General features: G+C 36.2%; 1 pseudogene; it reads right to left on the minus strand.

The window, feature by feature from the left end:
- Window positions 1-321: 321 nt before the first annotated feature.
- Window positions 322-27476, minus strand: part of LOC102006218 — a 114564-nt pseudogene continuing 87409 nt past the window's right edge.

Raw genomic sequence — 27476 nt, forward strand, 5'->3', positions numbered from 1 at the left:
GAGGGATACAGGAAGCAGTATATGTGTTTACCCACTTGGTATGATGAATCACACTTGGCAAAATGGGAGTTTTACCCACCTCATGTCTTATCTATGGCTTTGTGTTGTATGTTATGGTTTTGTGTATGTTTACCCGAGCATCATAGAGGGTCCAATAGACCCACACCATTCCATAATTTGTTAAAGGAAAAGTTTTCTTTTGATTTTTTTTCTGGTAGAAGTTGCCTGATTCAGTACAATGGCACATAGAAGTCCAGATTTTCAAGCTTTGCAGGAGGTCAAAAGTGAATCATCAGATTACCCATGCGTAGATGATGATGATCCATTATGATAAAATACATGCTTTCATAACAGGAGAATGGTGTCTGTGTAGATGATGACCCTGATGATGATGACGTTGACATTAGCCGTGTGAACCAAAGTTCCTGTGACAATGAAATGGAGTAAGAATTGATTGATACACACACAGGGAATGCAGACCTCCTTGATTCAGATGAAGAAGAAAACAGCAAAGTGAGTACATATGTGACTAGATGAGATGTTGTAAAATGCCATGCAAACCAAATGGAATGATCCAATGTTAGAATTAGGTCCAAAAACATAGTGAGTGTCTTGGAAGGGGTGAAAGGTGCTGCATAGAATGCCAGTGCTGCCATTCAGTGTTGGAAATTATAACAGATGAAATGCTACAAAATGCTATAAAATACACAAAAGCTGAAATGCAACTACAATGTTCTATATGCACCAATAGCCATATTCAAAACTGTATTTATTATGACACCTTCCTAGCTGAACTGAAAGCTTGTATAGTTCTGCTGTATTTATCAGGGATTTTTCATAGTGATAATAGGAATGTAAAAGACTTATTGAAAAGTGATGGGTCAAAATATGGCATAAAGATTTATGCCCTTGTAGACGTAAAGATGTATTATACTTTCAATTTAGACATTTATCCAGGAACTCATCCGTAATGTCCTTATTCATATAGTAATGAACCAAATGATGCTGTGAACAGACTAACTGCTCCAATCTCACAAATTATTCAGAATGTGGCATTAAACAATTGTTTTACCAGTTTCCAATTGGTGTTATACTTGCTGTCAGAGAACAAGTTGACCAGTGCAAGAACTGTATGCAAGAACACAGCCACCTTGATTGATCAGTATTGCATGTCTCTATCTGTTTTCATGAGAAATCACTTTGAAGATATCAGTATGTAATACAATAAGCATGGTTAATTTCCTATCACTGTTTGTAACTCTGTATTGCCTGTACCGTTCTTTTGTTATTTTGTAAAATGTTATCTGTCTGTTAATGTTTTCCTCCTTTTATTTTTAAAATAAAAAAAATTCCAAATGAAATATTGCAATTTTGAAACAGAGAACTGTATAGTATAATCTTTGGATTTCAGAATGATATAACATTGGACACGTATATGGCAAGGAAAAACAAACTGGTATTGAGGATGTCAACATTTCACCATGATCAAATATTGGTAAGGAAACAAAATGGAAGCCCATGAGAGAAACTTTCAAAAACAAAACAGAAGGTGGAGTAGATGTTGACATGCTATGCAGCAACTATTATGTCACTTGAAACACAAAACATTGGCCAATGTTTGATTCTAAACATGTGTGAAAAATAGTTTGATAGTTTACAAAGAAAATAACAAGTGCAAAACACTACAGATAAACTTTCTTAGAGGACTGAGGCTGAAACTCATATGCGATCATTTACAGCAGAAGAAAAACAAAATGTTTCTTCCCAGGGAGCTACACACACAAAAAATGTGGAGCACACTGGTGAACTGACAGGTGAAGAGGCAGGCACAGCATCACAAAGACCCACTACAACAACTGCAAAACAAAAAGATGTCAACTGTGCTCTGCTGTAAAGTACAGGAAAATAAAACATGTGTGGTATCAGTGTAAGCAATACTTTCGTATGGAACATGCAGTTGTAATGTGTGAAGATAGCCTTGGGTGTGACAGCTGAAGCAAAGCTTATTTCTGTGGTAGACTTTTATATGTGTTTATATAGGTTTTTATTTTTATGTCATCTTTTAGGTTTTGTAAGCAAGTGAACTGCTAATGTGAAAATATTGATGTACATTCTAAGCACTCATTACATATTCAAAATTTTATTTCATTGATATCTTATGTCCCTGCTAAGTGCCTGTTGTATAATATAGTAGGAACCTCCTGACAAAGCAGGAAGAGAATTGACAAGATTGACACATAGGAAAAAAAAGCTAAGCACGTACGCCTTCAGTACAAGCAAGAGGTAGGCATAGAATGTGCAGTTGTTATGTGTGAAGCTTGCCTTGGGTGTGAAGCAAAGCTTATTTTTCTGGTAGAGATTTATTGGTATTTTCATTGTAGATCGTCTAGGAATTTACTTCTGATGTTATCTTAGAAGTTTTGTGAGCAACTACACAGCTGATGTGCAAATGTTGATATCTATTTTAGTGCAAAATATGTACTAATAATTTAATACTTTATTTTATTTGTATTTTGTATTCCTGTTAACTACACATTGTACACTATATTAAGAACCTCCTGACAAAGCAATAAGACCACTGAAATGTCAAGTATATGATACCAAATACACGGGCTTTCAGTGTAAGCAATGCATACATATGGATTGTGCTGTCTTCATGTGACTGCCTTAAGTGTGATAATTGAAATAAAGATGTTTTTGTGTGTAAAATATTACTGGCATTTTCATTGTAGTTCATATAAGACTTTATTTGTGTTGTTCTTTTTAAAACTTAGTTTATATTGAAAATTTTGATGCTTTTTTATAAACACTCAATAAATATTAAAAATTCAGTACTTTGCTTTTGTGATATTTTCCTGTTATGTAATTGTTATTTAACATAATAAAACTCAAAATTAAAATTAATAACTCATTTATAGAAATATTCTAAAGAACAAACGTGGCTCTGACAGAACCTTGTTTCCGTTCCTTGACGACAAAGTTAATGTTATGCACTGTTAATAGCCCCAGAAGAGATTTGTCTCCTGCCTCCAGAAAAGATTGAGATTAAACCCAAACCATGGGTCTCAGAAAGAAAATCAATTGGATTTTAACTACTTAGCCAGTACAAATCCATCTTAATGACTCAGCCTCCGTTACACTTCTGAGGCAATATGCCCTAAGGCCAGAGGCAAAGAAGGGTTAAAAAAAGATGATTAAAATTTTAAAGTTCAGGGTCTCCTGACCCCTGTAAATAGTTTCTGCAATTCACCAATCCTGAGAGTCCAGAAGGCTTATGGGGAAGGCAAGCTACTATAAGACTCCTGATTTATGAGTGAGGCAGTCATTTCCATATACCCGTGTTCTATAATCCCTATACTCTGCTGATTCAGATCCCTGAGGGGTACAAGTTGTTCACAGTGATGTAACTGAAGGATGCTGGATGCCTTCTTTTGCATCCTGTACAGCTAGACTTCCATTTGCCCTTGAGGCCACTCAGACCAAATGAGTCAATTTACTTGCACTATCCTCCCACAGGGATTCCTGGACAGCCTGCACCTCTTTGAACATGTCCTGTCATGAGATCTGTCTGACTACTCATACCTTCAGACTAAGATTCCACAGTATGTAAATGATCTCTTGGCAAGTGGTCCAGCTAAGAAAGATTCCCAAAAGGGAATCCAAGCCTTCCTCACTTTTCTACTAGACAGAGAATAGGGAATACAAGGTCTCTAAGAATAAGGTTTAGTTATGAAAATCCTCTGTACAATATATGGGTCTTTCTACATCTGAGGGCTTCAGGGATTAGAATAAAGATTGACTTGGCACCATTTTATCATTTCCCTTCCCCAAAACCTTAAGACAACTAAGAGGTTTCCTGGGCGTCACTGACTTCTTTAAATTATGGATCCCAGACTATGGGGAAATAACTCATCCACTTCATCAAATGATTAAAGGCACACTAGCACAGAAAAACCCACATCATGACATAGAAACTAGAAGTAAAAGGACCCCTGAAAAGGTCACCCCTCGGTACTTCAGCCCTGCACATACCCATAGGAAAAACCTCCAACCTATTATACAGGCTGAAAAAAAAGGGTGGTTCTTGGAGTTTTGAAGCAAACAAACGGCCATCCCGTCAGCCTGTCACCTGCCTAAGAAAAGAAACAAAGGTTGTAACCAAAGACTGGCAGGTCTGTTTTTGGACAATTGCTTCTGTTGCCCAGTTAATTCCAGAGCCTTCTTTAAGGTAAGCTTAGTACTGTCCTCATATCTCAGGGCTACTGTCCAAAGAAAGCCTCTGGCTCTCAGAAAGCTCAATCTTGAGCTATCAGGCTATGGTGCTGGAGAGACCTGCCATTAAAATAAGAAGTACATTCCTCTAAGCTCTGCTGCCTTTCTCCCAGAAGGACAAGGGAATTTAACCCATGCTTATAGCCAGGTTATTTTAGAAACTTCTGCCAGAAGAGGAGAATTAAAAGGCCATCTTTGAGAAAATCCACTCTGGACACTGTTCATAGATGGGAGCTCTTCCACAGAACAAGGTATTGGAAGGGTATGACATGCGGTGGTGTCCCAAGAAACATCATAGGAGTTCACCCCTTTCCCCAAGAACGAGCAGTTGGCAGCTGGCAGAAGAAGTTGCTCTCAAAGTAAGGAAAGGCAAGAGGACTAACATATACACAAATTCTAAGTATGCCTTCCTGGTCCTTCCTTCTCATGCTGCCATGTGGAAAGAATGAAGATTCCTCATAGTCGCAGGGTCCCCAATAAAATATTTCCAAGAAGTTGACCTTCTGTTATGTGCAATATTCTTCCCTCAAGACGTAATAGTAATGCACTCTCAAGGGAACTGACAGGAAGGGGATGAAATGACAGAATAAAACAGGACAGCCAATACTGCAGCTTCAGGAGCAGTGTGAAAGCTCGACCCCGAGGCCACTTCAAATCCTTGCTCTGGAGACACTCCCTTGGAAAGGCGAAGTTCCAGGACCCCAGGAAGAAACTGAAGAGGCTATTTAACAACTGGCTTCACTTACAACCCACAGGGTCTGTCCAAACAGAAGAAGGAAAATTCCTGCCAACAGCCAGCAGGTAACAAGATCCTTCATGAATCCTCCCATTGAGGAAAGGAGGTGACCCATCCGATAGCAAATAATCTGTTTACTGGGTTAGATATTCAAAATATTTTGGATCAAACTGTTGCATCATGTGAGTTATGCCAAAAACAAGCTTTTTCTCACAAGGCCCCATGACATTCAACAAAAATGGGAATGGTCTAGGGAAAGATTGGCAAATAGATTTTACTTACCTGCCCAGAGTAAAAGGGAGCCAATTCCTCCTGGTCTGGGTAGATACATTCACCAGATGGACAGAGGTATTCCCTTTCCATACTGATATGTCCACTGAGGTAGTCCAAGCCCTTATAAATGGCATTAGTTCTCAATTTGTGCTGCCCCTAGCAGTCATCCTTCTGGGCTGAAGTTACTCAGGGATTTTCAACAGCCCTGGGTATCCAATATCGCCTACAGTGTGCCTAGAGACCCCAGTCTTCCTGGAAAGTAGAGAGGACAAAAAAATATTAAAGACTCATCTTTGTAAATTAAGCCAAGAGATGGGCTTCCCCCAGACAATCTTCTTGCTCATTGTCCTGCTTAGGAAAATAAACTCCCCTCACCGTTGAGGCTTTCACTCCTTTGAGACACTGAACAAGAGTCCCTTTCTTACCAATGATTTCTTACTAGAGCTAGAAGTAACTGCACAGGTGAAACATATCACCTCTATCTTTCACTTCCAAAGTGCCCTTGAGAAAACACTAAGGCCCAGCCCAGAGAGGACAAGATCCCTCCTTTTAACCTGGGAGACCTGGTCTTAGCGAAGTCTTTGCCTACCTCCCCTTCCTCCCTCAACCCCATGCAGGAGGGACCCCATACAGTAATTCTCTCTACCCTCTCAGTGACTAAAGTCTCTGGACATGATTTCTGAATCTACAACTCTCATCCAGATCCCTGGTCAGTAATCCAGGAAAGAGTGTCAGTGGATGGGCCAACAGAAGAAGAACCACTTGATAGACACTCCTGTGATCCAGTCCAGAGGACAGAAGGTTCATCTTTGAGAAAAAGCCACCTCCTTCTTCAAAAGATAGAAATGCTCACCCACTCTCTCTTCTGGTTAAATCTGCTAGGAAAATTCATTCTGATCTTCTGGTTTCACTTAATTGATCAGCTCCCTGGGGGGTTCAGTCATATTCACTGCTGAGCCACATAAAGCACTTAGGTTTATTTCCTCTACTTAAAAATTAGCCCTGTTCTAAGAACAGATTCCAAAACCCAAAAGTTGATCTCAGTGGTTATACCTCTCTCCCATTCCTACCTCATCTACTTTACCTTTGACCTTCTTTCCAACCTACAGCGCCATCCCTTCTCCTCAAATCCTACCTCCCCAATAGACACCTATATATTTCTTCTACACAATCTAAGCCTCCCAGGAACATTCCAAGAGTTTTCATCTATCCAAACCTCAATCTACTAGTTCGGTCTTAGCTTGTTATTGTAACCTCACAGACCTAATCTACCATCTCCATTCCACTGGAAATAGAATATTTATATCGCACTCTCAGTTTCACCCATCACCTTCTCAACCAGTTCAACCACACATTAGCAGAAAGTTGCTGGCTATGCCTCCATCTCCCTACCATAGCCCACGACAGTCATCCCAGCCCCTGCCTGGCTTCTGATGAAGGCATTCATCACCTGCACAGTTAGGTACAATCCTTTCTGAAAGACAGCAACTGAGGACCAGCATCTTGTTACATATCTCACCTCAGCTTAAGAGCCTCAAACCCTCTGTCATCCCTGTCAGAGTTCCCCTGCTTACATACCTCCATACCCTGGCCCCTGCAGACCTCTGCATCATAAACATCTCCTCCAAAATGCCCACATATTCCTCTAAACCTGTAGGGACTCGAAGTCTCCACTGTAACACCATCATCACCATTTATAGGCAGATTTATTACTTAAGCATTAATTTCCCTAAGCCTATCAGGTTGTCAGACCTTCCTACATGGGAGGAAATGTGAAAACAGCTCTGCAGTCAAGCCTGCAAATAGGACACCTCCACTACAAAATCACAGACCACTAATCACAGACCACTAATCACAGATTTCCTAAACCCCAGACAATGGGCAAATGGTCCCTGTTAGGTAAATCGTGACAACCCAGGAAAGAACACAGCCAGGTTGAATTTTGAGATTCTGGGTGGGACCTCCTGGAGAAGCTCCAAGGGAGAGTGAAATTCCAGTTTATTCACCTGGGTCTTTACAGATAAGGTAGGGGAATTAATGGGATGGGCCTAGGAGGGGTGACAGGAAGAGGGAGTGTGAGATAGGGAGAGTGGGAATGACTGAGTACATGGTTATAGCAGCAGGCACCGTGATGCTATAGGTGGAATGTTATGTCATGTCCTAGCAGAGTAGACATTGTTGTTAGGCTCAGGCAAGGTCTTTGGGATATAGGAATGGGCTTTGATTGTTCTTGGAGATTGGGATCTCAGGCAGCCGGGGGTGGGAAGATGTGGGTCAGACCTATTAGTTCCCAAATTAAAAAAAAAAAAAAAAAAAACTACTTTTGCCCTGCTCACAAACACAGGAAGACAAGACTCCTCCTTACCTCTAGATGAGGGTAAGCTGTCCTCTTCCTTTTAAATAAATCAGACATACAGTCAGAGCAGCAGCTCATTCCCTTTCAGGACCCTCAGTGATGGCCTGGGCCCAACCACTTCACATATTAACCACCACAGGGATTATAAAGTCCTGTGCTGCCTTCTCCCCTTCTGCGTCACTGTCCTTTTGACACCCATCCTTACTCAATCTCTCAGCATGCACAGACACTAAGTGTATCTTCTTCCTCTGTGGCAACTCAGCATATTCTTACCTGCCCACCTGCCAACTGGAGAGATACATGTTCTTTAGGTTATCTATCCCCCCTCCAATAGACCTCTTCATGGCTCCTAGCCAGCCCTAGTTCCAGCCAAGGTGATGACCTTACTAAAATAATAAGAAAAGTCCAAGCCAACTTATTCCCTTAGTGATAGGACTGGGGCTAACTGCAAGGACCAGTACAGGGTTAGCGGGTCTCACCACATCCCTCACCTAGATCCCCTACCAGCAGTGACCCTACAAACCAGAAGGGACTAGATCATCTGACTCGTGGGAAAAGGGGGCTATCTATTCCTACAAAAGAAATGTTGCTGTTATGCCTATCAGTGTGGTATAGTGAGGACACACCACAGAATTTAGCTAACTATCCTTCTGACGTGCTCCAATAATTATCTGAGTTATGGGGATCCTGGTCAGGGATCTGGAATTGGGCATTCAGGTTACTTCCCCTAGGAAGACTGTTGCTAATGCTCCTCATAACTCTAGTACTTAGACCATGCATACTCAACCTCTTGGTCAAATTTGTTTTTCTCTTTCGACAGTTTCAATTCTTCAAGTGGTGGTGCAGACAGATTCACTGACAAGCAATCCTCGTGATTTCTGCTCAGGATGCTTAGATGGACCTCAGAGTGGTGGGCTCTCACTGCTCCCCTGCAAGTGCCCACTCTCAGCACAAAGCACCCAGAGTGACCAGCACTCCAACACCTCTAACAGCAGATAGGGCTCACCACTGTTGAGAGGGGAAATTGAGAGCCAGAAACAGAGGAGCAAAGGGCAGATTAGGGCAAGGGTCTTAGTACACTAAATTAATTCAATAAACTGAAGGCCAGGACCTGTATACACTGAGAAAAGCCTCAGGAAATTGAAGTGCAAAAGACAAAGGACAAGTTCCTGAGTAAACTCGGATAAGCCTTGAAAAACTGGAGTACAAAGGACAAAGAAATAATAAAGTCTACTATTTGGATATCAAAATCCTAGCAAGAGCAGGAACTGCATTCTCTCCTATCCCTGTGTGTCCCTTTCTTGTGTCAAACACTGCGGAAAACCTCCTGGATTTACGGGCCTCTGCGGTGCCCTCCTCTGGGAACCCCTCCCGACATGTGTGAGTTTTCCTTTCGTTCTTCCTAATCAACTGCTCCCAGTTGCATTCCCCACTGCTGTCCGGCCAGCTTCATTTCTCTGCTGCCCTCAGGACAAGAGCCAGGAGAGAGAGACAGAGAGTGGGTTACAATATGAATTCTAGAATATTCTGAGATCTGTAAAGAATGTTGTTGCTATCTCAATAGGAATTGCATTAAATCTGTAGATTGCTTTTGGTAATATACTCATTTTAGCAAAATTGAGTCTGCCGACCCAAGAACTCAAATTTCATTCCTACTGAGCCATTCCCGTGTCTCCATGCCCCACCCGCAGCTAACTACTGTTACCTGTAGTAACATTCATACTGTTACTTAGATTCATACTGTTACTTCACACATTCATACATTCATACTGTTACTTAGATTCAGACACTGAGGTTCCTTTACTCGCTGTTGACCCAATCAAAAGAAGACACATATTTTGCAAAAAAGAGAAAAGATTTATTAAAAGCAGGCTACAGGAAATATCAAGGCCCATTTGCCTCGAATCACCATCTCTACATATACAGGTGGGTAAGGGTCTCAGAGTAAGGAACAGAGGGAGGAGGAGCACAGAGAAACAATGTGCATTTTCGTGTTCACTTTTCAATTCCAGCCGTTTTCAGCTCATTGACCCCTTACTTTTGGAAAGAAAACAGGACTCCTGCTTCCAGGGGCTGGCAGCTGCACATTCTGTCACTTCCTCAGGACTGAGGAGAGAATGCGGTGTTGGTCATGTGCTGAGCAGGAAGAAGTTTGGAAAAATGGCTTCACTCAACACATATGTGTTAATAACATGAGTTCTGGAACTACTGGTAACCTATGTGTGGAACAGCATAATTTTAAAATAATATAAAAGCTATGTTTTTGTTGTAAATTGATCATACACATTGACAGTATAGTTTTAAGGAAAATGTTTTTACTTAGAGACAGTTTATTCTAAGAAAAGTATTTCAAAAAGAATAAAAAATGTAATACACAAGCATAAATGTTTAAAACAATGTCAGGATATTGATCTGTTCTTATTAATATTTACAACCAAACTTTAAAAAAGAGGCTTTAAATTTATCACAATAATTTTTTGTGTTCTCTGTTGTCAGTTTAGGTATAAACGTTTAGGGATATGAAGTTTTAAGAAGTTCATATTTACTTGGAGATCTGTTTAAAATTTTGTTTACAATTCTGGTTACACAAGCAACTATATGATTTTCCTGATTTTTAGAAATATAATTGTTCTAATACTATGTAGGCAGAGATTATTGTTGTGTTCATATGTTGTGAAAGTTACTATATAATTTTGCTAAATTGCTACCTTTGTATTGCTTATAGTCATATAATTGACGATGGCCATGTTCCTCTTGGTATATAAGAAACAATCCTGCTAAAAAATATATGTTCCTAGTTACTGAAATAGATATTAATAATTTTACACTGCATTCAAAGTGTTTACAGTTCTGTACATGTTTCTAAGAAATCCTAAATTTGTTGCCAAGCTGTAATTCTTGGACTTGGCATTAGTAAATTGTGTATTTTTTGTCTAAATGGTAATTCACATTGGTTTACAAGAGAAATGGACTCTAGTATTTGCTAGATATGCCTTTCTGGCAGAACTAAGCTTGCTTCACAGAAATATTTGCTTTCTTTAATTAACTTAGGCACTATGTTTCTTAGCCGAAGTCCACTGTACAGATTAAATTTGCTTTGCTCTCAGTGGCTTGTTTTATGTTTGCTTGTAAACTTTGCAACTATTTGTCAAAATTTTAATGTTTTACGGTGCTAACGACAAAATACATAGGATTAAACTTGACAATGCAGTCTAGATAAATAGCCTGAGATCCACTCCTTGTAAATTTCTGACACTGCTTAAATTTGGCAAGAAGGGCTTATGACACTGAAGCCAATCATCTGTCACATCCGCTCAAATGTACGGCATGTTCTGACTAGCACCAGGGAAAGCTCTCTGGACACAGAGGGACAGGGCTGCAGATGGTTAATTGGCAACCCCTTCAGAAAAGAAAAAAATTCATTTGGAGACAAGGGGGAAAAGTTGAAAGCATCAAAAAGCCAGTATGTGTCAATCCTACCAAAATAAGTAGAGATGCTCACAAGTTAAGGCTAAAAGAAGTGGCAATATTTTCAAATATGCAGACATTAAAATGACCTATGGACATTGTTAACAACTCTGTACCAAATAATTGGGTGAGTTAGATGAAATGGATTAATTTTTTGAAAGACATAATTTATCAAAACACAATATAGTTTCTATTTTCATAATCGATATATTTATATTCTATGTAGTTTACAAAATATGTTTACATTGAAATACATATATCTAAAATTGAATCAGCCATTAATCTCCTAAAACACAAAAGACCAGCCTCAAGTGGGATCATGATGAATTTTACCAAAAATTTAAGGAAGAAATGAGATAAGTACTCTAATGTCTCTCCCAATAAAATAGAAGTAAAGTAAATCTTCCAAACTTATTGTATAAATCCAATATTACCCTAAATCCATAAAAATGATTTTTTTAAAAAAGAAGAAAAATGAAATTGATACTATAGACCAACGTATTTTATAAAAATAAATGGGAAAACCTTAACAAAATATTATCTTATCAAATCCAAAATTATACAATTACAATTATATAATTCAACCTGTGGGATTTATTGCAATTCTAGTGGCTCAAGTGTTCAAAAATTAAGCATTTGATAAAAGCTAATATCCATCCATGTCAAAACCTCACAGAAAATTAATTTTGTCAACTTGGTTGAAAACATCCATTAAAAAAACTTACAGCAGACATCAAACTTGATGTTATGAAATTAGATCATTTGTGCAGAAGATAAGAGAAAAAAGCAAGTATGTCTGTTCTCATCAATATTATCGGACATCATACTAGAATACCTCATTAATATAACCAACACCAAGAAAGTACAATTAAACAGACTAAGAAGGAATAAATGATATTTTCTTTGCATATAACATGACTTTATGTAAAACATCGGCAAAAAATTTCTGGACTAACACTTAAGAAGTTTTGCATGGAGATTTAGCTCAGTAGTGAAACACTTGCCTAGCATGCAAAAGACTCTGGGTTCAATCCCCAGCAACAAAAAATTGAATAAATAAATAGATAAATAAATAAATAAAATAAAAACCAAAATAAACAAATAACATAGTAAGAATTATGCAGGATATAAAGTTATGATACAAAAATCCATTGATTCTCTCTCTCTATATATATATATCAAATGAAATTTATCGTTACATGTATTATACTATTTACATTAGCACCCAAAACATCAAATATCTAGTAATAAGCTATCAAAATATCTACAACATCTGAGTAAGGAAAACTACAAATCTCTGATTAAAGAAATCAAAAATAAAATCAAATTATATCTTCATTCATGCTTAAGCAAACGCAGTATGATTAAGATTCCAGCTCATGTTTGGTGTATAGATTCAGAGCAGTATCATTCAAAAACCCTGCAAGGAACATTTTCAATACCAAAACATTTATCCAACAGTTTACATGGAAAGAAAAAGACCAGAATATAGAATGCGATATTAACGTACAATGAAATCTCTACTAAGGATGTAGGAAGAAGTCTAACTGCTGGCCTGTTAGATGGTAAATGTGACGAGTTAGTGGCCTTACAACATCAAGGAATCATGCTGTGAACGAAAAGAGGAAATTTTGTGAGTTTCACCGGAAATAAGAAGAAGAATGTCTCCTGGATTGCCGAGAGGGGTCCAGAGTTAGGGGCCACTGAAGCTCTTTTTCAGGGATAATCTACGGAGCAATGCTGGTGCATTGTGGCTCAAACTGCAACCACCCCATAGGATTACAAGTACAGCTGCTTAGCTGATACTGATCCAGTGTGGAAGTGAGTTGCCTAGCGAGGCTACTGGAAAGAACAAAGACATTCTGGGGAAAGGAGGAAGTGTGCATCCTGATGTTTTGTTCTCCCATCTACGTATCCAATGCCTGTCTGGGCCCACTGGACCAGGTGGTACTAATTATAGTATCATCTCAAGTTACTGTTTATCTCTAGGGAGGCTGCAGGCTTGGTCATTGCTTTTCCATCCTGAGGTCTAGTGCTTTTCAGAGATGCCTTCAGCCACAACTCTGATGTCTTTATTTTTTTGTGCTGACTTACTTGAGGGACCAATCCCTCTCTGGCTATATAATAGCTACCTAACTCTGCTGTCTGTACAATTATGACCATTATAAACTTACAATAATCATGATATTAGACTATAAGGGATTAAAGAAACACTTCAATGGAACTACATCCACTCAAATACAGATAATCATTTGCAAATGAACAAAGGCAACTAGAAAGAAAGAAAAAATAAGTAGTGAAAGAATGATCTTTCCAAAAAACAACTGGAGATGATAGATAGATAGATAGATAGATAGATGATAGATAGATAGATAGATAGATAGATAGATAGATAGATAGATGATAGATAGATAGATGATAGATAGATGGATAGATAGATGATAGATAGAGATAGACAAAGATAGAGATAGAGATAGAGAGATATGATAGAGACAGAGAGAGATGAAAAAATATGGGGAGTTACAAAGAAGAGATATATATGTTGCATGATGATTTCACCTTTTTAAAAACTGAACTCAAAATAGGTCATAGACCTTAATGTGAAGTTCAAACTATAATATTTGTAGAAGATAATTCAGGAGAAAATCTAGAAAAGTTTGTGCTTGGCATTGAATTTTCAGCTATAACATCAAAGGCAGAATCTATGAAGGAAAACATTTATAAGTTTAATTTTACTAAAATTTTTAAAATTTGTGCATAAGTTATTAACAGGATAAAATGGCAATCAACAGATTAGGAAGTCAAAGTGAAAAACTCAGGATCTGACAGAGACTTATGTACATATCCTAAGCACCTATAAAACTCAGCAATATAAAAACAACCCAATTTAAAAATGAGAAAAAACTTCTGACAGACACTGCACCAAAGAAAGTGCACAGATGGTAAATAAATACATGCAAAGATGCTTAATGTCACTTTTTTTTAGGAGTTTGCATTTTAAGAAGACACACCACTATACACCTATGAGAATGGTCAAAACCTACAACAGTAACAACACCAAATGCTAGTTAGACTGTGGAACATCAATTGCTGGTGGGAATGCTAATTCACATACTCACTTTGGAAAAAAATAAAGTGATGTAAATTGATAGAAAACAAATCATATTCTTATCATACTATGTAGCAATTGCATTGTTATGAGTTTATTCAAATAAGTTGAAAACTTGTGCTCATACTTAAGCTTGCACGCAATATTCATAGAAGTTTTGTGGCTAAAATATAGAAGCAGCCTATCCTTCCCTGATGGAACAAAAAACAGCAAAATAAATAAACAAACAAATGGCATGTCTGTTACTCAGTTATAAATGAATTACAAAGCTATAAAGAGACATAAATCTTAAGTAAAAAATGCTAATTAAAAGAAACTCATCTGAAAAGGCTACATAATGTATCATCCCAACTGTATGGTATTTTGAAACCAGAAATCTTATAAGAATTTGTACTTGTATGGTGTGCTGAAACGAAAAACAATGTCAATTTTTGCCATGTGCTTTCCAGGGAAAGGGGCACATAGGAGACATGAAGAAGTGGTATATTGATAGTATTAGAAATATGAAAGAATTTTATATGATTCTGCAATGGTGAATGTATGATGTTATGCATTTGAAAAAATCTATAGAACTGCAAAATAAAAATGTAAACATTAACACAAATTATGGACTTTAGTTAATAATCACATTCAATGTTGACCCATCAGTTGCATGAAATATGCAAATATGCCTTTCCAATATATAATGTTAACAAGAGGAGAACTGTTGAAGTTAGAGATTACATAGAATTTTATACTTTCTGTTCAGTTACATAAACCAAAAGTTGTCTTAAGAAATACAGCATATCGGGCTGGGGATATAGCTCAGTGGCATAAGTGCCTGTCTGGCAAGCACAAAGTCCTGAGTTCGATTCCTGGTACCGCCCCCCCCCAAAAAAAGAAATACAGCATATTAGTTTTATTTATCTTTTAATTAATTCAGTTTATTGGTACATTTGAAGTATATGTAATGACCACATTTACCATAGAGAATTTGTACATTAACTGGAATAACTTGATTCTTTTTCCCCATTCCCTTACCCTGCCTTCAACTCCTCTTCCCCTCCTCATTTACAAAAGTTTATCCCATTTTTTCCTTCTTTTTTCATTTCTTCTTTTACTTTCCTTCCTTTGCCTCCCCTCCCTCCCTAGTTCCCCTTCCCATTTGAACATTTTCTACCTATTTCACAGTATCTAGTATACATTTTGGTCCTTATTTACACTTCCAATTTCTCACACCAGAGAAACTATGCAGTTTTACACAAGGGTGTCTAATTTATTTCACTTAAGAGTATGGTCTCAAAGTGCATCCATTTACCTAACCATGCCTCAAGATTATCCTTCATTATGGCTGAGTAGTACTCCATTTTATAAAAAAATCACATCTTCTTTATCCATTCATCAGTTGATGGACATTTAGGACAGCATAATAATTTTAAAACCATGAGCACTCATGCAACAGGTTAGAAAAGACCCTTGGAGTGTGGTTTACAAGTATAAATTTTCCCACATATGAGTGTCTAGGACTTTTGTGGATGTATTATGAAGATTTATTTTGCTTTTCACTCCATCTGCATTTTCTAATACCTGTATAGGAAATCCTGTATCCACTTTCCTACCTTAGGAATAAAAAGTAGCATTCTACTTTGATTCTCCAATGACTGCTCTTCAGTGCTTAATATTCAGAAGACATAGACTTAGTTATCAGTGTGAGGACAGAACGTGGCACCCTTCTTCCAGGTAGGCAGGTCACATCATTTCTGAGAGATAAAACCTAACTTAAGAAAGAATGATTTAACTCAATTTTGAATGTTTCAAGAAAATAGAAACTTAGCTTAGAAAAACAGAACTCAGCTCAACCTATCAGACACCTCCCATTGTCCCTTTCTGCCCAATCATCACCTAAACCCAGAGAGAACTCTGTATAAACCCCAAACCTGGCCTAGGGCCACTGAATAGATATACAGTCACCAAGACACAAACTTCCACGTTAAATTTAACTGCTGCTGGGTTTCGTGTTGGTTTTGCTGGAAATCTTCTTTGACCTAAAAATTAAGATTCTAATTGAAAAGGCTTAAAGTTTATTAACTAAAAATTTTTTTATATGCTAATATACATTTAAGTGGGGATCCACACATATATTCCACTTAAAATACTTTATGCAAAGTTACTTTTTCTTGCTATATTTTAAGAGAAGGTTTATTTTTGCTTCATGGTTAGTACATTATTTGCGAGTAATTTATAGGATTATGAGCTGACCTTAACTTATGCTTCCATTCTGATCTGTTCTTTGGCTCATTTTCTAATATTTTTTGAACACTATATTCAAGTTCATGCCTCATGTACCCTTTTTGTAGATCTTCTGTTATAACCATTCTCTTATTTCAAGTATTGAAGTGTAACAGACATGATTCTCAAATTCTCTTTTTATTTCATTTCAATTATTTTGTTTACATTTTGTTTATTAAGAGAGAAAAGAAGAGGGTCAGATAATAGTGAAGCCATTCTCAAATAATCAATCAAACAAGTTTGTTAAAGCAGTAATAATGATCATGTATTTGGTGATAATAATGTAGGAATAAGTTAACTAAATGACAGCAGTGCTATAAGCGAAAGGAGGAGAAGGTAGATTTGGAAAAACTGGTATAAGGTACCGTATAAGCAATGCACCTGAGAGTAGATTTAGATCAGTTTTAGATGCACATTTGTATCAATAGAAAAGCAGTAAGTACATTTTAAATTACAACAAGTACTGTGAATCCAAAAGAGAATCAATATAATATGCTCAATTAAAATCAGAGAGGACAGATGAAATCTGAGAGGAAGGATAAACAATGAACTAAAGTAGAAAATACAAAGCATGTACAAACAACATGGCAAATGTAAATCCAAATGTATTAACAATCATTTTAAATTTGAGTGGTCTGGATATAGTAATTAAAACATGATTATTGTCATTAGGCATTAAGAAAAGGAAGGAACCAACAATAATTACCACAAGAAATGCAATTTAAGCATAAAAGCTACTAGAATAAATATTTACCCTGGCCATGCTAATACAGAGTTGCTACATAAATTTCAGATAAAACCAAATTTATAAAAACAAAATTTATCATGGATAAAAGGAAGCAATAAATAATAATAAATGCATCGATTCTCTGGGAAAAAAATAACAATTTCAGTGTATGTTTGTTTTGTTTTTGTTGGTTTTTTTTCCTGATACCAGGAATCGAACTTATGACGTCACATTTGCCAGGCAGGCGCTGTGCCACTGAGCTAAATTCCCAGCCCCCCCTTCAGTGTAAATTCATCCATAACTATCAAATGCAAAACAAAAACTTGTAACAAGAAATACTATTATAGTTGAGGGTTTCAACACTGGTCTTTCCGTATGGTATAGGTTAAGAAAGCAGAAAGTACATAACTGATCTGTGATTCAACTTCACATGTCCATTATATAGTACTCTCTTGCACTAACAAAGTCCTTATAATTGATATATAGAAAATAGTTCATGCAAAAGCATGAGCAAACACATTTTTCTCAAATGCAGAATGTTCCACCAATAGAAATATTCTGGACCTTTGACACAAAACAATTGACATTAAACATCTGGGTTTTAGGGGCTGGGGATTTAGCTCAGCGGCAAAAGCGCCTGCCTGGCAAGCGCAAGGTCATGAGTTCAGTTCCCGGTACCGGAGAAAAAAAAAAAAAAAAAAAAAATCTGGGTTTCTTTGTGGACTTTCTGTCCTCCTTTGATCAGTGTCCCTGCTATTTGTCTACACAAGCCTAGTCAAATTATCTATATGGAAAGTATTCAAATAAATTATGTACGTAGATATTGGGACTCAAGTGTAGTGGGTCATAACCTACTCCTCCTCTTTAATTTTCACACACACGCACACACACACACAGCCCTAGTTAGACAATGAGAAAAGCATCCAAAATCCTAACTGAGGGGTGCTCCACAGCATACATGGCCAACAAACACTCCTTGTACCTCCTGATACTATGAAAACAATGGAATTCCAAGAAGACTCTCGCAGTCAAGGGCCTGAAAACACCTGTTCTGACGGAGGCTAAGTCAGGTGCCAGATGGGAACTCCTTGAATGCAGCTCTCTTTGTCTTTGTTCTTGGGTCTTTCCTAGTACTGAAAGAAATGTGCTATATTTCTTCATTCTTTTAGAGACAGTGGTCAGGTTTCATGAGGACTTATGACAACTATTCTTTAAAAACTAATCCGTAGACGTTGAGGGATTCAGTTTCTTCTTGATTGTTTATACTACGGAAAAAAAAGAATACTTGACTTCTACACCATCGAGGTGCCTGAGCCAGTAATACTTTAGGTAAGAAGGTTTGTATAGTTTATACTGGTAATTTGAGGTAGTAATAATTACAAAAAAAAAGAAAGAAAATCTACTTAGTGATATTTCATAATGAGCTGCTATTCTAGTGCGACTGTATGTTCGTGTAGGCATTGTATGTGTATATGTGTCTGTGTGTGTGTATGTGTATGTGTGAGAGAGAGAGAGAGAGATGGAGAGAGAGAAGGAAAAATAGAGGAGAGAGGGACACAGAGGGAGAGAGAGAGAGACAGAGAGAGATTGATTAAAGAATTTCATTGTAGAAAGAATTAGTGAACCATGGAGAGAGAAAAGTATTCTGTATGAATACCCTGAAGATCACAGTTAAATGTGTATTTAGCTGAGGGCTTCTCTGTTCTTGCATTTTCCCATAACTTTCACTATAAGAAAAGAAATAGGAAAAGTGGGATTTTACTGTGTTCAACTTCTGAGAGATATTCAATACATGTTGATGTTATTCACAATGATTTGCCACAGAAGGAAAAATTAACTTAGAGTACATTAAGAAAAATTCATTTTAAATTGTATTTTCACATGGCACTTATAGGTCTGGTAATCAAGTATGTCTCTTACATGAGGAATATACATATTAGACTACAAGATAAATGGCATGTCTCAATCTATCTTTATAGTGGGCTAAAATTGTGTAAATGATATTATCATTGTTTCGATTATTAAAAATATCATGACAGCCTTAACTCTGAGTTCCTTCTTGTTGGATTATACTATGTCCTGAGGGGTTCATCTCTCCCACACTTCACTAAATAATCTCATTCTCTTCCTTAGAGAGCAAAGATTAATCATTCAGAAATGTAATGAGCTGGAAAAACAAATACCAGTAGAAGAAAGGTGACTGAGAACTTTAAATAGAATAAATTAGTTTCAATTTGAAAAATGTGTGAGTTGATCTATAAATCTTCTTTCATTTTTCTCCACACCACTTTTTTTCTTTTTTGCCATCTTTATTAAACACTCTGTCTTTCCAATGGGAGAGTGTATTTTAACTATTTTTGATTTTTCATCTTCTGTTTTAGAATATATCTTCCCACCACTAAATAGTTTTTGTTTTACATTTATTTTCCCCAGTTGTCCTTTTCTCTAAATATTTACTGATGTTGTTGCTACTCAATCAGTGTCATTAACTTTTGAAGATTCACAGAAGATAACAAGATGTGAACATAAAGATCAAAATTGAAGAATTGATTCTGTAACAATATACTAGAAAATATGAAATTTCCCCTTATGAAAAGAGCAAACATTTTCAATTTTGGCATAATCTTAAACATTATTATCAAGCAAAAATAATTTTTTAGCATTTAATTTATAATTTTTCCAAATGTATAAATTTATTATAATATAATTTTACTGAGAATTATATTTTATAATATGAATGTTTCAGTAAGTCTTAATATTATCCTAATTTACAAACAAGATTAGTAAATTTTGTGTGGAATGTCAGTTTTTAACCCATATTTACAAATTTTGAGCATTTAATCCATAATTATTCAAGAGTAACATGAATTATTATCAGGTAAAATATTTATGGAAGTTTTATGGTTTGTGTCTAGGTGCCCCTTCAAAGCCTCATGCACTTGTGGAGTGGGCTTCTAGAGTTTGTGACTGATTCATGGTCCAATGCTGGGATTACAGGTGTGAGTGCTACACCCACCCTGGGGCAGTCAGGGAAGGAAAGGGAAGGAAATAGGCTTGTATAAGGGAAGGAAAGAGGCTTGCTTTCTGCTGCTCCTCCTGTTTTTGTTCTTGCTGCTTTTGCTCTCTTCCTCCACCATGAATTGTTGTGCCACTCTGCCTTGGAGCCAACTGAGTATGCACTGAAACCTCCCAAACTTTGAGCTAAGTAAATCTTTCCTTCCTGAATTCTGGGTGCCAGGTATTTTGTCTCATCAACAAAAGAAATGTAACCAAGACAGGAAGCAAGTATAAAAACTAGCTGTGTACATACATAAATAGTAAAATGCTTTTCTTTATTCTAGAACATGTTCTACTGTAATACTATTTCCTTATTCTTCATAGAATGTTCCTGTGTACATCTTATTATAATTTAAGTATAACTTTCCCAGAAATCTTCTCTGGCTCTGATATCTGAAGTTATCATTTCAAGGATTGTGCTTCTACAATAGTTTTACCAACTTATCATTTATGCATTTTTCATATTTCCTAAATCACAGATAGAGGCAGTCAGTTTTTCTATTCCATACATAGATTTAAGTCATCAACTAGGAAATTCATGACTGCCTGCAACTAAGAAGTTACTTGTGAGTGGTGAGTGGATGAAATGCCATACTTTGAGGGGAAAAACTACTCTGTCAAATAATGCCTTCTTACAAAATCTAGTCTTCTATTTAAAACTTGTATGTAATACAATAGGGTGTGGAATTCAGTAGGAAGATTCTGAGAAACTATCGAGAAAATTTAGGCAAGAATAGGGTGGACTCAGTTTTCTTTTGGAGAATGGGTAACATAAAAGATAAATATTTTGAGGAATTGGAAATTAACAATAATTGATAGCAAGAGAGAAGAAACAACAATGAAGGCTGACAAATTCCTCAGTTCTACTGACAACTAAAGATATCTGACCCAGTATCGATAAGAGTCAACAACCAACAGGTCTGTCATGTGTTTGTGTGAGGGAGTGAGGATTAGAGACCATTTTTTGTTATACAATTAAATCTATTTTTTCCCATAGCTTACATTATAACTAGCTTTAAAATTACTTTTTAATTCAAATTGTAATGTTTTTCACTTGTCTTGGAAACACTGAGGTTGGAGATTAAATACTTTATTTTGATTCAAGAAGGGATTAGAGAACACATAAAATGTGAAGCTATTGATATTTTTAAATTTATATTTTCATTATTTGGAAATATGAAACTTACTTCCATTGAAAAATATAGTTGCTATTATCAAATTTGTTCATTATGCCTATAAATGTTTAGCTTTACATTTTATTCATCAGCTCCTAAAGCTAAATAATATAAAAATACTTCTTGGAAACCAAGTTAGTACATAATATTTGTTATGAATTTTAGTGCACCTTCAGCACATTTATCAAACTCTAAAATTATGAACTATGCACTGATCTGTAAATTGGTCATATCATTATTTTTAAAAGGACTTTTTTAAACTCACAGAAATTACAGATGTAGTGAAACTCCGTAAAATAAATAAATCTTTTAATCAATAAAGTTAAAAATAGACCAAAACTAAAAAAATTAGATTATGAGGTCTTGAAATGTTTTCTTAAAGACATAGAAGAAGACTTTACCTGAAACTGTAATGACAGAAATGGCAGGGGCCTTATTCCTTTAAGACATTCAGTGACTTTCTTATGCAGTTTTAGACATACTTAAGCTTAGACATTTTCAAATATGTATATTTTCTAGAAACTTCTTGTTAGTACCAAGTCATGATCCAGAGACTGAATGATATTCTGATATAAGCTAGTATCAAATTTGGTGATAACAGTAAAAGTTTATTATAACAAAGGATTTACACAACTGAAAATTATTTATCTTCACTATTTTCTATTAGTACATTAATTTTATTATAAATGATGCATCAGAAAAAAGATAGTTATTTTTATCATTAAGTATAAATTAGATGTGTACAGCTGCACACCTCTGCAGTTATAATGGTGATTCTATTAGAAAAAAAAAGGAGACTTCCTGGAAGATGGTGGAGTGGTGAGCAGCAATAAAACAACCTCTCTGAGATTTGGAGTGAAGATGCTGTAATACAGCAGCACGAGGAAGATAAAAAGGGGGGAAGTGGATCCATGGGACCTAGCAAGGTTCTGAAGTGAGAATTAGAGCCCATGGGGGAAGTAAAGAAAGGGAACTCAGTGCAGAAAACGGAGTTGGAAAACAATAATTTCTACCTGAGTCCTGGCTCATGGTGTGGGAGGAACAGCTTGAACCGGTAGAGGCATGTGGCTGCTGCTGACCCTAGAGGCCTCCATGGAGAAACATCACCATGGAATGGAGCATTGGATGCTGTGGACTGCAGCGGCCAGTGAGTGAACCCAGTCTGGCCCGGGTGTTTCCAAGAAGGGGTGGTGAGCATTTCGGAAAGGTGCTAACTGACTCAGGACTCAGAGAAAGGGTTGGCTCAGTCTTGGAGCACTCAGTGTTGGAGAGAGGCACCCAGGGTCAGAAAGCAGAGTTCAAACCAGCAGGAGGCACCGGGAATGTTACAGCTTCCACAACTTGGGTCCCAGGCTCACAGCCAGAAATCAGAAGTAGCCTGAACTTCAGTGGAATTGAAAGTGCAGTCTTCCTTAGATTATCCATGATCCCACCTTAATTCTACTGCAAGCTTACTGGGATCAATCAGCATGGATCTAGGCTCTGTCTTCCCCCCTTTGTCTACAAGTGACAATAGAGATATACCCTGATGTAGACTTTTTTTTTCTTCCCTTATTTGCTTTTCTTTTCATTTTCATGATTGTTCTTGCTTTTATAGGTGTATGAACGTTCTTTCCAGTTTTTTGTTATTGTTCTGTTCTGTTCTTGTTTCTGTTTCTTCCTTCTTTCCTTGCTATCTTCAGCAGTTTCTCAAACTCGTGTAATGCTTTTATTTTCAACCTTGCCTCTAATGACTTTCACTTCTTCTATTTTCAATTTTTCCTCTGATTCCTTTTAAATTTTCTCCCTTGAGGGTAAAATCACCATTTGAAGGGATACTTACTGTTACATAAGTTTTTGGCATATTTTAGATTTTGTTGCATAACTACAAATCTTGTTCATATTGTTAAAGGTGGCAAATTAATTTTTACCATAGTTTCTACTTTTCTAGGCTGTGCTTCATGCTCTTGTTATCACTAATTATACTACTTTAGCCAAAGTAATGCAGCTTTTCTAATCAGGTATTCATCCTTGTATACCAAGACTTAGATTGCCTGAGTGTCATGAACAATTCTACCATACTAAAGACCCAGGTGCTAGGAAAAATGGACAGCAAATTTTCATCCCAAATAAATGGAAGAGGTAGGATTTTGCAACATATTCAAAAGCCAAAAGCCTAAGGCATCTCTGAAAAGCAGTCATTTCCTAAAGGAATATAATACTAGCAATAAAGCACCCTATCAGAAGAATTTACATTCATCAAAGCAGAAATTCAACTAAATACCTAAATACAAAATAAAAAGATATAGAAGCAAGATGCAACCCTCAAAACCTAGCTCTTAAAAATATATGCCGCAGAACAAACCAGTGTAAGGACAGAATATCAGATCTAGAAGGCAGGTTTTTGGTTAGCAATCATGTAAGGGAATATTTCTGAAAAATAGCAGAAGAACAGAAAAAATCAATCCAACAGTTGCTAGATGATGCAAAGGAAGAATAACATAATATAGATGAGAGTCAATGAAAAAGCAGGATATAACACAAATGACATGAAATTCCTGTTCACAGAAGTAATGTCAGAAAACCTCTCAAGCATGACAAAGGAATTTGGCTTGTGCATAAGTGAGCCATATGGAGCAATTTGCCATGATCAAAAAAAAAAAAATTACACCAAGGCATATAATAGGCGAGATTCCAAATATTCAAACAAGAGCAGACTATTAAAAGCTGTTAGAAAAAAAGAAACAAATTATTGGTAAAGGAACACACATTAGAATCAGAGTAGACTTCTCAGTACAAATCCTTAAGTCAGGCAGAAGTCTGGGTGAGGTATTTCAAGCCCTAAAATAAAACAATTTCCAGCCCAGAGTGATGTAACATGCAAAACTATCTTCCAAAATTGTTGGAGTAATAAGACACTTCTATCACTAAGAACACCTGAAGAAATTCATGGACACAAACCAGCTCTCCAAAATGTTCAGAAAGATATTGTAGAAAGAGGTAATGAAGATTTCAACTCTATGAACCCCAACAGAATTAACCCACTAGGCAAGGCTAACAGTTAAATAAAGTGGAAAGACATGTAATCATCAGCAAGAAGTTAATGACAAGGATAAGTCAACACATATCAGTTACAACCATAAATCTAAATGGTCTCAATTCACCAATCAAAAGAAACAGGCTGATAGAATGGATCAAGCAACAAGATCCAATAATATACTCATCTAAGAAGCATATTTAATTCTAAAAGAAATTGTAAAAGGGAAAGAAAAGACTCAAATCCATACAGTTAGGAAAGGAAAATCTAATGTCACAACAGACACTGAAGAAATCCAATAGATCATTAATACTTACTTTGAGACACTGTATTCTAATAAGATAGAAAACTAAATAGCTATTACAAAATAAATAATAGCTAAATAGCTATTACAATATAAATTACAATTTATATTACAACAAAAATTACCATTTGTATTGTAACACAAATCACAATTTATATTACAATGCAAATTACAAGAGTAAATAGCTATTTTTTTTGGTTTTTCTCCCGTACCGGGAACCGAACTCATGACCTTGTGCTTGCCGGGCAGGCGCTTTGCTGCTGAGCTAAATCCCCAGCCCCATAAATAGCTATTGTAATAGCTAAACTTTGTAATAGCTAAATCTTGGAAACAACTAATGTGCCCATCAACTGATGAATGGATAAAAGAATATGGTTTTTCTATACCATGGGGTAGTATTTTATCATAAACAAGGATAAATTTAGACATTAGTAGGTAAATTGATGTACTTTGAAACCATACTCTTAAGTGAAATAAATCAAAAAAGGAATCAAGAAAAATAAAGATATATTATGTAAGGAGAATCAAGATATATTATGTAAAGAATCAAGATGTATTATGTAAAGGTAAAATTCCCTGTGATGAATGTGATCATTATATATATCTAAAATGCAACAATATTAATTTTCAAAAAGGAAAAAGTACACTAAGTAAAGGATATCAAATATTAGGATACAGTATCCCTTTCCATCAAGGATGTGCTGAACTTTCTATATTTTTACACCAATTTATTATTACAGAGCTACATAATGCAGCCACTTAGAATGGGCACATCATTAAAAAGTGTTCATGTTCACTAATGAAAAGGTCACTGAGTAGAGGAGACCCTTCAGGAAGAAGTCACAGAGTCCTCTTAGCCTTTTAATGCTATCCAGGTATCCATTTTAAATGTCACATACAGTTCTAAAATTTATAAGCCTATAACCATAACAATATATTCATATTAGATTTGTAGCAAGTATTTTCAATTTTAAAGAGCCTTAATTTTATCAAAATGACAAGAATCTTATCTTGAACAATAAAATACTAATTATGCAATCTGGTTACATGCAAGAAGATATTAAGCTATTCAATAAGTAAAAATAAGCATGTTATACAAATAATTTGAAAATTTATATAATTATTTTCAATATAAACTGATTTTTAAAAGAATGTCTAACACATAAAAGCATGTTGCATACCTACAGGTAATTATGTTTGTCTAATATAGCTAGCTTGTATCTGCCAAAATAAGATAGTCAGTCATTCTATTTTCATTTGTTTTCATGGAATTATAATTAAGCTATGGCAAAAAATATTACACCTCTGCTCAGTTCTGAAATTACACAGAAATGATTTCAATTGTTTTCTACAAAATATAATCAATGAACTTAATGTAGCCCTACTGCACTACATTTGTAAGAAAACAGTAGATGTGAAAGAACTAAATTCATGAAAGAAGTATATCTTTATTGAGTATCAAGTTAGTGCTCTAGCAGCTAAAGGAAAATCTGTAGCATCACAGTTTAATTTCTTGTTCTCAATGTGGCAAAAAGAAAAAACACAAAAATGCATTTAACACACAAATAATGCAGCTCCCGGGAACTTTTATGAGAGCATGTTGTGGCAAATAAATAATAACATAGTAATTTTCATGTGGAAAAAACAAACTGTAATACAGTTAGCTCGAGTTATACAGGGGGTGATCAAAAGATATGGTGAATGTTTATATTTTTATAAATCTTACTACAAAAAATGACATACTTGCTATGGTCCAGGTATGTTTGAAGTGAATGGGAGTATTTTGAGAATTTTGAGGGGTATTAATGGCAATCTGTCTTGTACAGTAATCAATTTTTAAATTTTAATATTCACCATATTTTATGATCATCCTTGTTGATCAACTGTTTACTGCAATTTCTGTGAAATAAAAATATTATTGCTGAGGACCTGCTTGATGCAGTACAGACCAGGCTATAATTAATATTAATAAATTGGTACAAAAATAAATTGAGAATCTAGGCCTACATGACTTGTGGCTAGACCCATGGCTGGCTTAAAACAGGCTAATCTTTAAGCCAATGGCCAGAGCTGAGACTGGCAAAGAGTTTGTGAAGTTCTGGCACTGCAGAGCAAAACAACATGGCAGCTGGGGACTTGACTTGTGCAGATTCCTTCTAGCCAGTCGTCACAGTCAGCAGACAATCGGTGACTAGTTAACCATGATCTGCTCCTGTGTCTTTTTCCGAAAATGCATTGTTCCTCAATTGATGAACCTTGAGTACATCATCAGTTCACCCTCTCCTCTTCCTGTAGCCCACTAGAACACCCTCCAGTCATGCTGAGTACCTAATAAGGGCTAAGGACACCTTGCCTTGTTATCTTAGTCCTTATTGGGCTTTGACCTTTCTGCTGCTCTTTGTAACTAATACATGCCTTGTTTGTGTTTTATTCTGTCAGTGTAACCCTGAGCAGGAGATTGGTGGTTCTAGGCCACAGCCCTGATAATTATCATCTTCCTAATTTACCTTCTTCACCAAACCTCATATTTTGAGACTTCTGTGTCTTTTCCACAGTCAAAATGATGATGAAAAGTACATTTTTAATTGATTCTGACACTGAAGCTGCCAATAACACAGCTAAATACACTCATGAAAGAAAACTTTCAGAACTGCTTCTGGAAGTGTCAAGAACAATGGAAGAAGTGGACCAAAGAGAGAGAATTTTGAGGAGGAT

The sequence above is a fragment of the Chinchilla lanigera genome, unplaced genomic scaffold, assembly GCF_000276665.1.
Source record: "Chinchilla lanigera isolate Chin_1 unplaced genomic scaffold, ChiLan1.0 scaffold00057, whole genome shotgun sequence".
Lineage (NCBI taxonomy): Eukaryota > Metazoa > Chordata > Mammalia > Rodentia > Chinchillidae > Chinchilla > Chinchilla lanigera.